Source organism: Haemaphysalis longicornis, unplaced genomic scaffold (genome assembly GCF_048455015.1).
Source record: "Haemaphysalis longicornis isolate Haplotype H1 unplaced genomic scaffold, Haemaphysalis longicornis Haplotype H1 scaffold_6, whole genome shotgun sequence".
Classification (NCBI taxonomy): Eukaryota; Metazoa; Arthropoda; class Arachnida; order Ixodida; family Ixodidae; genus Haemaphysalis; species Haemaphysalis longicornis.
Genome location: NW_027526407.1, coordinates 112746260 through 112762112, shown reverse-complemented (window position 1 = coordinate 112762112; position 15853 = coordinate 112746260). Strand labels below are relative to the sequence as shown.

At 48.5% G+C, this 15853-nt stretch overlaps 1 non-coding gene across 1 annotated transcript; it reads left to right on the top strand.

The window, feature by feature from the left end:
- Window positions 1-4611: 4611 nt before the first annotated feature.
- On the top strand, window positions 4612-4683 carry Trnar-ucu (transfer RNA arginine (anticodon UCU)). Its single transcript has one exon. It is a non-coding gene; the product is annotated as a tRNA-Arg (tRNA).
- Window positions 4684-15853: the final 11170 nt, after the last annotated feature.

Here is a 15853-nt window from a genome sequence, read left to right as displayed (position 1 = left end):
CTCCGTGATAAGGCATCTAAGGTTTTTGCTGGCTTCTTGTGTCATAAACTCTGCTTCCTCTGTTGCAGCTGAATATCGGATCTGCAGTGTGGTACTAAAATATTTAACTTTCCTTCTTACTATTAGCTCATTATTGGGCTTTTTTATGCTAGCTTTTTGCAGTCCCTCCTCAGAACTAGCCTAAATCATGATCTTACCATATGGTGGCCACTACACCTCACCCTTTCGAGCACTTCAACATCATGCACGACGCAGTGGTTATCGCATATTAGGAAGTCAGTTTAATTTTTATGCTCCCCATTCTGGCTCTGCCGTTTTCAGATGAAGGTATTTATAATGCGTATAGTATTCCGTTCGGCCAACTCGAATAGTAAGACCCCTGTTTTGTATATATTGTCACGAAGACAAGGACGAAGCAGTTGTCTTGAAGTAGAAATACGTTTATTGGAGCGAACTTGTGCTCCTCTAACAACTCAAAAGAATACAGAGGCGGCGAATCAGCGGTCAACAAAGTGACTTGCACAGGCGAGTGTCGTCGAATCGAATGCCCCGGCGTCCGCACTGCAGGCTTTTTATCTTTCGGCGCGCGTGGTTCTCGAAACGTCGATTCGCATCGAAAACATAGTAGATCCAAGAAGATTATTCTGGGCTGTTCACGTTAGATCGAAATGCTTTCCCTATCACAACAGATAACACATGCGGCACAGAAAGAAAGAATGGAACACGCGCTTCCGTTGGCGCAGAGATAATCATAGACCGGCGCAGCCGGGCGGTCAAAGCAAAACACAAATAAACAAACCCAATGTATGGTTCGCGGCATTACCCCCCCTCTAAGAGTGCATCGACCCGATGCTAACATAAGCGACAGTCCGAACAAATGAAAATAAAAGTTCGTCATCGTCCGTAGAAAGGTTTTAGGCGAACCACGTGGACGACTTCAGGCCGCCTGCGTTGTCGTCATGTGCCGGAGTCATCATCAGGGATCACTTCGTAGGTAAGTTGGCCAACACGTCGTAGAATCTGGTAGGGTCCGAAATAGCGTCGCAGGAGCATCTCACTGAGTCCGCGTCGTCGGATGGGAGTCCAAACCCACACACGATCCCCTGGTTGGTACTCGGCGTCTCGGCGTCGGAGGTTATAGCGGCCCGCATCCACCAGCTGCTGGTCCGTTATACGAACTCGAGCGAGCTGGCGGGCCTCCTCCGCATGTTGAAGATATCCGTGGACGTCGGCGTTGAGGTGGTCCTCTTCTACGTGTGGAAGCATGGCGTCGAGCATCGTAGTCGGCCTTCTACCGTAGACAAGCTCGAACGGCGTCAGCTGCGTCGTCTCCTGGATAGCCGTGTTGTACGCAAACGTGACATACGGGAGCACTTCGTCCCAAGTCTTATGTTCAACGTCAACGTACATTGACAGCATATCTGCGATTGTCTTGTTCAGACGTTTTGTTAGTCCGTTCGTTTGGGGGTGGTACGCCGTCGTTCTTCGGTGATCCGTGTTGCTGTAGCGTAATACTCCTTGCATCAGCTCCGCAGTAAATGCCGTTCCGCTGTCTGTTATTAGGACTTCCGGGGCTCCATGTCGCAGCACAACTTGGCTTATAAAGAACTTTGCCACTTCTTGTGCAGTCCCCCTCGAAAGAGCGGCGGTCTCTGCGTAGCGCGTCATGTAGTCTGTCGCTACGACAATTCACTTGTTCTGTGATCGTGACGTAGGGAACGGGCCTAAAAGGTCCATTCCAATTTGTTTAAATGGTCTCGATGGGACGGCGATCGGTTGCAGAAGTCCGGCGGGTCTTGTCGGCGGCGTTTTTCGTCGCTGGCAGTCACGGCAGCTCCGGACGTAGTGGGTGACGTCAGAGGTAAGGCCGGGCCAGTAGTACCTCGCCTTGATTTTTCCAATAGTGCGGGCTGTGCCGAGATGTCCGGAAGACGGGTCGTCGTGGCACGCTTCCAAAATTTCGTCACGAAGGTCCGCGGGGATGACGAGAAGGTAATTCGCTCTTGTTCCGGGGCTGAAATTCTTCTTCACGAGGACGGAGTTTCTCAGGCTGAATGCTGGTAAGCTGCGTTTGAAGGTCCTAGGAACGGCAACGTTGCATCCCTCGAGGTACTCGATTATGACGCGTAAGTCGGGGTCGGCACGCTGCTGGGCGGCTAGGTCGCTCTCCGTCACGATCCCGAAGAACGCGCTGTCTTCATCAGAGTCTTCTGGTTGTGGGTCAACGGGGGCGCGGGACAGGAAGTCGGCATCGGAGTGTTTCCTGCCGGATTTATAAACGACTGTAACGCCGAACTCCTGCAGGCGCAAGCTCCACCGCCCAAGACGGCCAGAGGGGTCCTTCAAATTGGCGAGCCAACACAGCGCATGGTGGTCTGTTAGAACCTTGAATGGCCTTCCATACACGTATGGGCGAAATTTTGAAATCGCCCATATAATAACTAGGCACTCTTTCTCAGAGGCAGAATAGTTTTTCCCCTCCTTCGACAGACCACGGCTGGCATAGGCGATTACCCCTTCGCAGCCGCTTTGCTTTTGGAGAAGGACGGCACCCAAGCCTATACCACTGGCGTCCGTGTGCATTTCCGTTTCGGCATTTTCGTCGAAATGGGCGAGCACGGGCGGGCTTTGCAGACGTTTTTGCAGCTCGCAGAATGCTTTTTCTTGGTCGTTTTCCCAGTTGAAAGGGGTGCTGTCTTTCGTCAAGCGCGTGAGTGGCTCTGCAATGCGTGCGAAGTTTGCGACGAAGCGCCGGTAGTATGCGCACAGCCCGAGAAATCTTCGCACGCCCTTCTTGTCTTTCGGCCTAGGGAAGTTCGCGATAGCTGAAGTTTTTGCAGGGTCAGGTAGGACTCCCGCGGCGTTGACGACGTGGCCCAAGAACTTGAGTTCCTCGTATACGAAACGGCACTTTTCAGGCTTCAGCGTCAACCCCGACGTACGAATGGCCTCGAGTACAGACTCCAACCTTGCAAGGTGTTCGTCGAAAGTCCGGGCGAATACCACTACGTCGTCGAGTTATACGAGGCAGGTGTGCCACTTAAGGCCAGCTAGCACAGTGTCCATGACTCTTTGAAACGTCGCTGGTGCTGTGCACAGCCCAAACGGCATCACCTTGAACTCGTATAGGCCGTCTGGGGTTATAAATGCAGCCTTCTCTCGGTCTCTCTCGTCCACTTCAATTTGCCAGTAGCCGGTCTTCAGGTCCATCGATGAGAAGTACTTCGCGTGGCAGAGGTGGTCGAGGGCATCGTCGATTCGGGGGAGGGGGTACACGTCCTTTTTCGTGATTTTGTTCAGTCGCCGGTAGTCAACACAAAACCTTAATGTGCCGTCTTTTTTCTTTACGAGTACGACGGGCGCAGCCCAGGGGCTTTTCGATGGCTGTATAATGTCGTCGCTGAGCATGTCGTCGACTTGAGTCCGGATGGCTTCCCGTTCGTGTGAAGAGACGCGGTACGGTGACTGTCGGGTAGGTCGGGCTCCATCTTCGGTTATTATTCGGTGCTTCGCTAGAGGGGTCTGACGTAGTTTTGCGCTCGACGAAAAACATTCGCTATAGCGACGCAGCAAAGCCAATAATTTGTTCCGTTGTTCTTGCGGTAGCGCCGAATTCACGTCGAAGGGCGGCGGGTGCTTGAAGGTTTCTACGGGGGTGTGTTCAAAGTCGGCGACCGCGATCACGTCACTTGCTTCTTGCGTTTCTTCAAGGAATGCAATTGCCGCGCCCTTGTTTAAATGCTGGTAATCCTCGATGAAATTAGTTACCAAAATGTGGGATTGGTGTTCCTTGAAGCGCGCAATGCCTCTTGCGACAGACACACCGCGGTCGAGAAGCAACCTTTGGTCACTCTCCACGATCGCGTCCACGTCAGGAGCAGCACCTTCACAGTAGACGGTGATCATCAAACTTGCGCGGGGTGGCAGGGTGACATGATCATCGGCTATCCTTACAGGCTGCACGGTGTTCGGGGTTCGGTTCCGGCGTCACGGAGTGGTCGGAGGAAAAAGTTATCGACTTTGTCTGCAGATCGATTATTGCGCCGTTGTCCGTCAAAAAGTCCATTCCGAGAATTACATCGCGGGAGCAGTTGGGCAAAACGACGAACACCGCAGGGTACGTCGTGCCGACTATGGTGACGCGCGATGTGCACGTTCCACTTGGCGTCACGAGGTGGCCTCCTGCTGTCCCCACTCTGGGCGCGTGTTTTTCTTTCTTTCTTTCTCACGTAATAATAATAATAAAAAAATATAGTAATGTCACTAACGGTAAAAAATAGTCTATCCATTCCCCTATGTCTTCATTGGCGTTGTAGACTGCCGGCCTTTCTTTCTGTATTTCCTAACCAGCCCCCATTTCCTAACCCGTGTATTGTGCGAAAGCTTAACGAGGGCCTCGGTTCTGGCAGCCTTGATGCCAAGGTAGCATAAGAGGATTTCCCGCCAGTTACCCGCTTATGACAATCTGTAGACGTTCGCGTCACGCCCCGGGGGTTGAAAAGAAGGTCCCCTTCTCCCCGTGTAGTCTGACTGGCGCTGGCTACGACCCTCAAGCGTGAGATACAGTAGTAGTAAATATAAGTACCCCAGAAAGTGAAGGAGAACACAGTCGCCCAGATAGCCGAATTGGTAAGGCGTTCGAGATCTAATCGAAAGGCGTGGGTTCGGTCCCCACTCTGGGCGCGTGTTTTTCTTTCTTTCTCACGTAATAATAATAATAAAAAAATATAGTAACGTCACTAACGGTAAAAAATATTCTAACCATTTCCCTATGGCTTCATTGGCGTTGTAGACTGCCGGCCTTTCTTTCTGTATTTCCTAACCAGCCCCTCATTTCCTAACCCGTGTATTGTGCGAAAGCTTAGGGAGGGCCTCGGTTCTGGCAGCCTTGATGCCAAGGTAGCATAAGAGGATTTCCCGCCAGTTACCCGCTTATGACAGTCCGTAGACGTTCGCGTAACGCCCCTGGGGTTGAAAAGAAGGTCCCCTTCTCCCCGTGTAGTCTGAGCGGCGCTGGCTACCACCCTCAAGCGTCAGATACAGTTGTAGTAAATAGAAGTACCCCAGAAAGTGAAGGAGAACACAGTCGCCCAGATAGCCGAATTGGTATGGCATTCGAGATCTAATCGAAAGGCGTGGGTTCGGTGCCCACTCTGGGCGCGTGTTTTTCTTTCTTTCTTTCTCACGTAATAAAAATAATAAAAAATATAGTAACGTCACTAACGGTAAAAAATAGTCTAACCATTCCCCTAGGCCTTCATTGGCGTTGTAGACTGCCGGCATTTTTTTCTGTATATATATATATATATATATATATATATATATATATATATATGTATAAATATATATATATATATATATATATATATATATATATATATATATGCGTATATATATATATATATATATATATATATATATATATGCGTATATATATATATATATATATGTATATAGTAATAGAGTATCAGTAAAGAGTCTAATACACAGCAAGACCAATAACAAAGAACGTTGTTTTCTTCCGTAGCGTCAACAGGATTTGCCTTCATCAGAGTACAGTTACATGATTTCGGACAGCAAAATCATATAACTGTACTTCTGATGAAGGACAGGCCCGTTGCCGTCATGTAAGTAGAGGTTCTTTGTTATTATTCTTGCTGTGTATCCGGCACTTTACTTATACTATTTCTGGGCCACCATTGTGGCGCACTATTGCGCCACAAGGGAGGCGCAATAGTGGTTTTGGACAAACCTGACTACATTCTGGAAGATGTTTTCCAGCTAAGTGACGCCAACTTTTACAAAGAAGTCCCTACTGATCCTACGCCCGAAATTCAAAACGAAACCAAGGAAACACGGCCCTTACTGTTGACAGACAAAAAGATAACTCCTGCTAAGATGTGAGCCATGTCGCCCAAATACCCGGTAGCCGGGCAGTTTTATCTGCCCCCCAAAATACACAACGTGAACCATCCTGGCCGCCCATTAGTCTGAGGCAACGGCACTGCAACGGAAGACATTTGTAACTTCATTATCTACCTCATTTGCGACATTCCAGCAACCTTTCCTTCCTACATTAAGGCTACCGATCACTTTCTCCGCGAAATATGAAACCTATAAATGCCTACGGGAAGCCTTCTTGTGACCATACATGTTTGCTCACTCTATACGAATATCCTACATCAAGACGGCATAGCGGCTGCCTAGTACTGAACCACAATAACTTCGAATTTCACAAAAGCCATTACATTCAATTCAATGGAGCAGCAATGGGAACACAAATGGCCCCAAAATAGGCAAACATTTTCATGGCGTAGTTGGACATTCCTTTTCTGGAGGACTGTCATATCAAACCATTATTTTACAGAAGGTTTCTAGGCGATATATTTCTTGTGTGGAGCTCCGCAAAAACGAGCCTCGTAACTTTTATCGAGAATTTTATTGCAGTTCACCCTTCAATCAGTTTCACCCATAAGATATCTGACCAGTTCATTATTTCCTAGATGTTATCGTGTCTGTAGAGAACAGCCGCTTTTCCACAACACTATACAGGAAGCCAACGGACCGGCAGAGATACCTCCATTTTCCTAGCAGCTACCCCCGGCAATGTAAGACCAGCATTCCGTACTCTCAGGCCAACAGATACGGCAAAATTTGCTCCAAGGGCCCTCACTTTGACAGGCATACGCAAGAACTCGAAACCACCCTTCTGGAACAGATCTACCCTGCAAATTTTGTTGACGATGCAATAGAGAGAACCCAAAGCCGCGATCACACCACAGCTCTATCGGGGCCGAGCCTACAACGGACTGACAGCGCATCTCAGACCAACCTTGTGCGTACCTACTCAGCAATGGCTCTTCGAGTTAACAACATACTTAGCAAACATTTCAACATAATAAAACAGAGCAATCGGTTGTTCACAGTTTTTGAAAGACCACCGAGAGTCGTGTACCGGTGGGAAAAAAACCTACGGGACTTGATAGTGAACGCTAAGACAGGCCCAACAGGCAACGCACTTGGTTGCCATCCTTGTAGAAAAATTCCCCGCATTTCCCCGAGGGGAAGAATGTGAAAGTGCGAATGCAAGAGTTGAATTTGCGAGATCACACACACACACACACACACAACTACAAAGAAAGAAAGATGCATTTATTCACGGACACCTATTTGTGTTGCCGTTGTACTTGATTGCTAGAGCGGATCTCAGCTTTGAAATTTCGTGTCAGTACTCCTTTAAGCAGGTGCATTAGCCCTTCTCACGTCCGATTCTTGGCCAATCCCCCACGTGGGTATGTGCCATGTCAGCGGCCAGGCAGCGCGCGCCCATCTCCCCCCGTTGGCAAGGAAGACGAGGAGATTCCTGGCCAATCCCCCACGTGGGTATGTGCCATGTCAGCGGCCAGGCAGCGCGCGCCCATCTCCCCCCGTTGGCAAGGAAGACGAGGAGATTCCTGGCCAATCCCCCACGTGGGTATGTGCCATGTCAGCAGCTACGCTGCGCGCGCCCATCTCCATGTGCGCGGACATCGCCGGTGCACGCAGGTTCAGGGTCGCTTAAGAAGTGCATTGCACTTAAAACCACGCTGCAAGCTTTGTCCTCACATAGTGCCAGCCAACAAGGTAAAGTCCAGCTGTTCCGTTTTTGTGCATAACATAAAAGAGAACTTAAATTGTGACTCGAGCAACGTGGCATACAGACTTCGGTGCGACGCCTGTAGCATGGAATACATTGGTCAAACAGGAGCAGCATTCCGATTGCGGTTTAACAATCACCGGTCACACGTGCTTTCGAAACCAAATATACCACTTTCACTGCATGTCCGACGTCCCAACCACAGCTTCGAACACATCAAGGTCGTGCTTCTCGAATCAGGCTTCCGAAATAACCTTGATCGGGAAAACAAGGAATCATTTTTTATCTACAAATTACAATCACTCACACATGGAATCAACGAGACCCCAGGAAGGCTTTCATGCCTAAAGGAACTAACTGAAATAACTTCGCATCTTAATTGATACCTCAGATTCCTGAGGAAATAAAGACACTTTCTTTCTTTTTTAGCAGTACTGAGTGTCGTCGTCGGTAAAAAATTCAGAAACGCACATTGAGTGAGCACAGTGTCTGGGGCGGGCCATGCCTGCGGATTATGTCTGACAACATGTATGCAGTTTTTCTTCTTTCTTTTTTTCTTTCTTTGTGTGTGTGTGTGTGTCATTCTTATGTTCGCCATCTTTTCGGCTTCCTGTGAGGGAAAGGGGGGGTTGGGGGCAGCCCGATCGGCCGTCGGCTGTGGTAATGCGAAGCCAGGTTTCGGCGCATTGGTTGCTGCCCCTCCCCCCTCTACCCGGGTGCATACTACATCGCTCTCCTCCCGGGGCGCGGGACTGAGTGGAGGGGCTGTCGCGGCTCTTCGGCGGGTTGTACGCGCCTCAATGTCCAACCCGGTGCTCCCCCTTGCACCACCCCCTCCCATCCTTCTCCATTTTGTTTTCCATGTTTGCGGTTTCTCTAGAGCTTTAAGGTTTAACAATCACAAGTCACACCTGAGGGGCCTCCCCGTCCTTCCGCTGTCCCGGCATTTCCGACTCCCGGGTCAGTCGTTCGCAAAAATATAGGCTGTCTTAATTCAGTCTGGCTTCCGCAACACATACGAGCGGGAACAAAGGGAATCATTCGTTATACATAAATTTCGGACGTTTGCCGAACGAGCAAATGACGCCACAGGGAGATTGAGGTGCGTTCGAAACTGACGTAACCACCCTGAGATGTTTTGAACGAATAATAATGCAATTTTTGTGCAGGACGGTCGGCGTGCCCCTCCGGCGGCGGTGAGGTAATAAATCCTTCTCAGCCTGTGATTCTTTACCAGGCGTGAATCGGTTTCTACGCATACTTTCCGGACCATTTCATTCAGACGGACCCGTACGACCCACCGCGCGTTGGGGACTCATGCCCCCCCCCCCTCTTTTTTTTCTAGGCTGTCCACGAATATTTTGTTTCCCGATAGGCTTCCTTCGACCACCTGCTGGCCATGTGGCACTTGTCTCTGTCTAACGACGGTCTCAAACCGACATTAACAAATGCCTTTTTTTTCGTTTTTTTGCCTGTGATCGCCAGTAGGCAGATGTTGGCATGGTTCTATGCCACCCAGAGCCTTTTTGTTCAGGCTTTCGAACTTCGACTCTCCAAATGTTATGTATCTTTTTATCTCTCTCTCCCTCTCTCTCTCTCTCTCTCTCTCTTTCCGCAACCAGTCGGAGAACGCCGTTTTTCTGTGGACGCACATTCGTTGCACTTTATGCGTCTGTTTTCGGTCTATCGATGCCGCAACTGTGCCTCCTTTCGATTTTCAACTTTCCTCAGTCCCTTCCTCATTTCTTCCTTTTTCCACCTTCTGTAGTATAGCTACGACAGGTTATTGTCACTCTCCCGCTCTTTTACTCTCCCCGAGAGTTCTCATTGTCAAGGGTAAGGAGAAAGGAAAACCCTCAGATCCAAAGTGTGTATAAGCGTTTTTCTGTCTATTATAAGATAACCCCCGAAGAAGAAAGGTACTATTACATAATCTAAGAAACTGGACAAGCGCTATCGTCTCCCTCACTATATATATATCAAATCAGAAGGGAAAATGAGAGGCTCGTTGAAAATAAGACTGAAAATAAGAGTTGGCCGTTAAGCAAAACTCGGAAAGCAAAGGGGCTGAAACAGAAAAAGAATTTGAAATAAAGAAAGTGGAGAAAAAATGCCCGCCAGGTGGGATCTGAACTCACGACCTCCAGAATATCGTTCTGGTGCGATAAGCACTACGCTACCGGCGGGGCGCTTTTCCCCTCCACTTTCTGGGGTATTTATGTTAAGGTATTTTTGTTTGCTGTGCTTGGGGGTGGTAGCCATCGCCACTGGGACTACTCGGGGTGAAGGGGGCCTTCTTTTGAACCCCCGGGCCATGACTCGAGTGTCCAGAAAGTGGAGGGTAAAATCGCCCCGCCGGTAGCGTTGTGGTTACCGCAGCAGACCGGTATTTTGGAGGTCGTTGGTTCGGATCCCACCTGGCGGGCATTTTTTCTTCACTTTCTTTCTTTATTTCCAAATTCTTTATCTGTTTCAGTGACCTACCACATCCTCCCCTTCTGTTTCCGAGGTTTTCTTGAATGCCAACTCTTATTTTCTGTCTTATTTTTACCGAGCCCCTCATTTCCCATTTTCTCATTCGGTACATTCTTAGCGATGGCCTCTGTTCTGGCAGTCTTGGTGCCATAGGAAGCTTAAGAGGGTTCGACACTGGTCGACCAATCTTGAAATGTCGTAGACACTCGAGTCACGATGGCCCGTGGGTTCTAAAGAAGGTCCCCTTCACCCCGAGTAGTCTGAGTGGCGCTGGCTGCCACCAACAAGCACAGGAAACAAAAATACCTTAACATAAATACCCCAGAAAGTGGAGGGGAAAATCGCCCCACCGGTAGCGTAGTGGTTATCGCACCGGATCGGTATTCTGGAGGTCGTGGGTTCGGATCCCACCTGGCGGAAATTTTTTCTCCCCTTTCTTTCTTTATTTCCAAATTCTTTATCTATTTCAGTGACCTACCACATCCTCCCTTTTGGTTTCCGATGTTTTCTTGACTGCCAACTCTTATTTTCTGTGTCACATATATATATATATATATATATATATATATATATATATGTATATATATATATATCAAAAAGTAGAGTCCGACGCAAGTCTCAAAAAACAAAAACAAACATGTTTACTAACGTTTCGACTGGTGGTCCAGTCTTCATTGGAGTAACATTTACAGTACACTGCAGAACGCTTTTATAGGTGCGTGTGGAGAGAGGAGGAAGTTGCGCTACAGTGCGCCCTCTTTGAAAGAAATCATACGTCATCATTCAGCAAAACAAGAAAAAACGCAAGACATACACATGAGAGGGAATGCACTGCCCTCCCTCTTTTTTGGGAGAAAAGGTGCGCTACAATGCGCCCTGTTTAGAAGTAGTTATTGGCAAGTGGTACAACAAAGAGAAAAGAAAAATGCAAAGGGGCGTCTAGGAAGGAGGTAAATTGGCGCCTCTCCTCATAGGAATTAACAGAAGAAGCGGGGGCGGGGAAGAGAAAGGAGTAAAGGCGGCAGAACGAGATAAGGAAGTGGGGAACGCGCGTCAGCACGTCATCGCTTTTCGTCTTAGGAATGTGTCAACAGAAGAAGCGGGATGAAAGCGGCAGAACGAGATAAGGAACAGGGGAGCACGCGTCAGCGCGCCTTCGCTTTTCGTCTTAGGAATGTGTCACGTGAAGCCGGCGCTATGTGGCTAAGCCGGCGCTAAGAGGCTAATTGAGTGAACCTGGAGGGATAAAGCCGGCGCTGGTATGCCTAAAAAGAGGATTGGTCACGCAAGAAGCGAACGGAAGAAAGGCGAGTAATTATTGTGGCAAACATGTCAACGCGCCTGCGCCTTCGTTCAGCCCAGAGGATGCGGTTTTGAACTTAAATATGAGATATGATTCGCGAACTTCGCGTGCGTGGTTGCTGTTGAAATTGGATTCAATTATTGTTACCTTCAAATTATTAAATGAATGACCCGGGATTCCGACGTGACGGGACAAAGAAAGGTTAGGAAGAGACTTGGCATGTGCCCTATGATTGTTGAACCTTAATCTAAAAGCGTTCGCCGTCTGGCCAATATATTGCAGGTGGCAGGTATTGCACTCGAGCAGGTAAACTACGTTGGCGCTGTCACAGTTAAAATTTCCCTTCAGTTTTACAGAGAAGTGCGAGGCGGTGCTAGAGGCGGTTTTTGTTTTCGTCATGTGGGGGCATACCTGACAACGAGGCTTGTTGCAGGGCCCACAACCGGTCACTGGTGAATGGCTGAGCCTCGAAGATGTCAGAATGTCGCGCAGGTTTTTGTTTCGCCTATAGACAACACGTGGTGGTTCGGAACATATAGATGCTAGTCGAGGACTTTGATTTAATATGTTGTGATGCTTTCGAAGTATGCCAGAAACATTCGGCACAGATGCGGAGTGAGTGAGAACTAGGTTACTTGAAGGGCGTCGGTCGGCTGGCTTCCTGGAGTTAAGGAGTTCATTGCGGCTCAGCGCTCCTGCTCGGCGAATGGAATCGTCAATTAATTGGAGCGGGTACTTTTGTTTGAGCAGATCGTTTTTTAGTCCCACACAGTTGGAAAGAAAATCTGTTTCCTTGGAGCATATCCGGCGGAAGCGGTGCGCTTGACTGTAGGGTATGCCCGTTTTCCAGTGCTTAATGTGACTACTTTGAAAATGCAAATATTGATGGTAGTCCGTCGGTTTTCGGTAAAGGGTGGTCTCTAATTTGTTCTGCGAGACAGATACCGTCACGTCGAGGAAGTTGATGCTGGTAGCGGAAAACTGGTGTGAGAAAGAAATGTTAGGGTGGACCGCGTTAAACTCGGCTATAAATCTTAGGAGATTGGATTCTCCGTGTGGCCAAATCAGAAAGACATCATCGATGAAGCGCTTGTAAAAAAATGGCTTCAAGTCGATGCTTGCAAGAAACTCCTCCTCGAGGACTGCCATGAAAATATTTGCATAATTTGGCCCTATCCTTGTGCCCATGGATGTACCACTGACTTGAACATAGTGTTTGCCATTGAACTCGAAATTGTTTAGCTCAAGAATCAATCTCAGTAATAAGGCCAATGTGGAATTCTCGACGGGCTTAGGCTCCCGTGATTCACTGTAAGCGTGGATCACCGCTTGTATTCCATCAGAGTGGGGAATATTGGTATATAGTGACGTGACGTCCATGGTGACAAGTAGACAGCCACTGGGAATCTCAAGGTCTAATATTTCAGAGAGAAAGTGGTTGGTATCTCGTATGTATGAAGGAAAGTTAGGGGGAATTTTGTTGATTAAGTTGTCGACATAGAGGGAAATATTTTCGGTAACCGTGCCTATGCCAGATACGATTGGGCGACCAGGGACATGTGCCTTGTGAATTTTGGGCAAAAGGTAGAACCTGCCTGCTATTGGGCTGAGTGGTATCAGAGAACGCACCGTCGTTTTGTCTATTTCTTTGGCCTCCAGTAGTGCTTCGAGGTTTTCCTTGACAATTTCTTTATATTCAAAAGTTGGATCAGATTGAAGAATTTTGTAAAAGGATGTGTCGGATAATTGTCGGTCTGCTTCTTTGATGTAATCATCTCGATTCATTATCACTATTGCTCCACCTTTATCAGCGGGCTTGATTACAATTTCGTGGCGACATGCCAACTTCTCAAGTGATTCTTTCTCTTTAATTGAAAGGTTGGGTCTAAAAGGCGTCTGCTTTTTATAGGCTTCAGGCACGTCATGTTGTACTGCTCTAATATATAGATCTAGACATTTCTCGCGCTGAGTCGGTGGCGTCCAGTGCTTGGAGCTGGGTAAAGAGCCGGCATTGTCCGTGTTAGGGCGCCCATGAAAGAATTCACGCAATCTCATGTTGCGAGCGAAATTGTCTAAATCTTTAAAAAGCTGGAATTCGCTGAAACCTCCCGTTGCTGGACAAAAACTTAGGCCTTTGGATAGTGTGCGAACTTCGATCTCTGTCAGCACAACACTGGACAAGTTCACTAAATTACTGATGGGGAAGTCATTCTTCTCGGTCATTTTAGAGGATGATGGCATAGGAGGGGGTAATTCAAATTGCTTCGGAGGAGGGACCATGTCGCGAGACATTTTTTTAGACTTCATCGTGGCTATTGAAGACTTTTTCTTGAGTTCAAAGACAGCTAGAGAATCAGATTTATGTTTGGTGAGAAGAGGCACCAAAGTCGATTCTTGCTCATGCACAGATTTAACTTCCGATTTGTAGTGATCTAAAACAATACTGGTTAATTCCAGAGATGCAGAAGTTAGGACATTTTTCCATCTAGCTTGGTTATGAGGGGACAATTCAGACGTAGCGGGTTCTAATTTCAACATGAGACCTTTCAACATGAAACATGAGACATTTCAACATGAGACATGAGGCTGAACGAAGGCGTAGGCGCGTTGACATGTTTGCCACAATAATTACTCGCCTTTCTTCCGTTCGCTTCTTGCGTGACCAATCCTCTTTTTAGGCATACCAGCGCCGGCTTTATCCCTCCAGGTTCACTCAATTAGCCTCTTAGCGCCGGCTTAGCCACATAGCGCCGGCTTCACGTGACACATTCCTAAGACGAAAAGCGAAGGCGCGCTGACGCGTGCTCCCCAGTTCCTTATCTCGTTCTGCCGCTTTCATCCCGCTTCTTCTGTTGACACATTCCTAAGACGAAAAGCGATGACGTGCTGACGCGCGTTCCCCACTTCCTTATCTCGTTCTGCCGCCTTTACTCCTTTCTCTTCCCCGCCCCCGCTTCTTCTGTTAATTCCTATGAGGAGAGGCGCCAATTTACCTCCTTCCTAGACGCCCCTTTGCATTTTTCTTTTCTCTTTGTTGTACCACTTGCCAATAACTACTTCTAAACAGGGCGCATTGTAGCGCACCTTTTCTCCCAAAAAAGAGGGAGGGCAGTGCATTCCCTCTTATGTGTATGTCTTGCGTTTTTTCTTGTTTTGCTGAATGATGACGTATGATTTCTTTCAAAGAGGGCGCACTGTAGCGCAACTTCCTCCTCTCTCCACACGCACCTATAAAAGCGTTCTGCAGTGTACTGTAAATGTTACTCCGATGAAGACTGAACCACCAGTCGAAACGTTAGTAAACATGTTTGTTTTTGTTTTTTGAGACTTGCGTCGGACTCTACTTTTTGATATTTTTTCTGGACCATTGGAAACTTCTTTTGTTCGACCGTATACTCACCATGGCACCAGCACCGACGACGTCCAAAATTATTGTGTGGAGATACCCCAAGACCACGACTTCAACAGTAATCATCGGCGACTCGCAAACGAAGCACCTCTTCCAGCATTTTGATCCCAACTGCATAGGAACCCCTGCCTTCGTGACACAGTGTGGTGCATGCGTCAGCGATGTGCACGACCTTCTAGGACTCCATCCCAGACAGTGCCAAGACTGTTATTCTAAATGTGGGCACCAATGACCTTCCTTCAAAAAAGGCGACGGCCGTGTTCCAAGAATACCGCTCCCTGCTTGACGCGATCACCAGGAAGCGGCCCCAAGTGTCGCGCGTGTACGCCAGCCTAATTCTCCCTAGGAGCACTGATCGCCGTCGTGGCGGCCGAAACCGTTCCCTGGTGACCCGCTGCAATCAGGAAGCTTGCCGCTTCAATCAACTGCTCCGTAACTTCTGCCGCCGTTCCCGGACTACATTCTACCTCGACCATGGCTTAAAGTGGCTCCCGGCGGCACGGGTACTAGCTGCCGACGGACTTCACGTCAGTTTTGAGGGAGTCGCCATCATGGCCAGTCATATCCGGCGCCTGTGTCTTCGAAGACCCAGCGATGATACTACGTGGTGCAGCTTCGCTTCAGCTGATCCACGGAGCCAGACAACCCAGGACTCCCCCCGACATAATAGGACGCCATCGGTTCCACAGAGACACACGCCATCGGCTCCAGCCGTGGGCCGTCTACCCCAGCCGTCGGCTCCGCACAGACCCCAGCCAAGACCCCGCCGCTACAACCTTCGGAGCAGCGATGCTGAGCCCTCAACAAGCAAACCGCCAAAATTGACTTCCCACCTTAGACACTGGTAAATCTGCTCCTTTAACCGTGTCTAGGAACTTCCAAAATGCTAGAAAATTGGCAGAAAAACGCATTCGCTTTGAATTGCATGTAACCTCACTCACCCACTATTTGAATGAATCTGCTGTTCCGAAAGGTCTCATGTTGAAGTTAGAACCCGCTACGTCTGAATTGTCCCCTCATAACCAAGCTA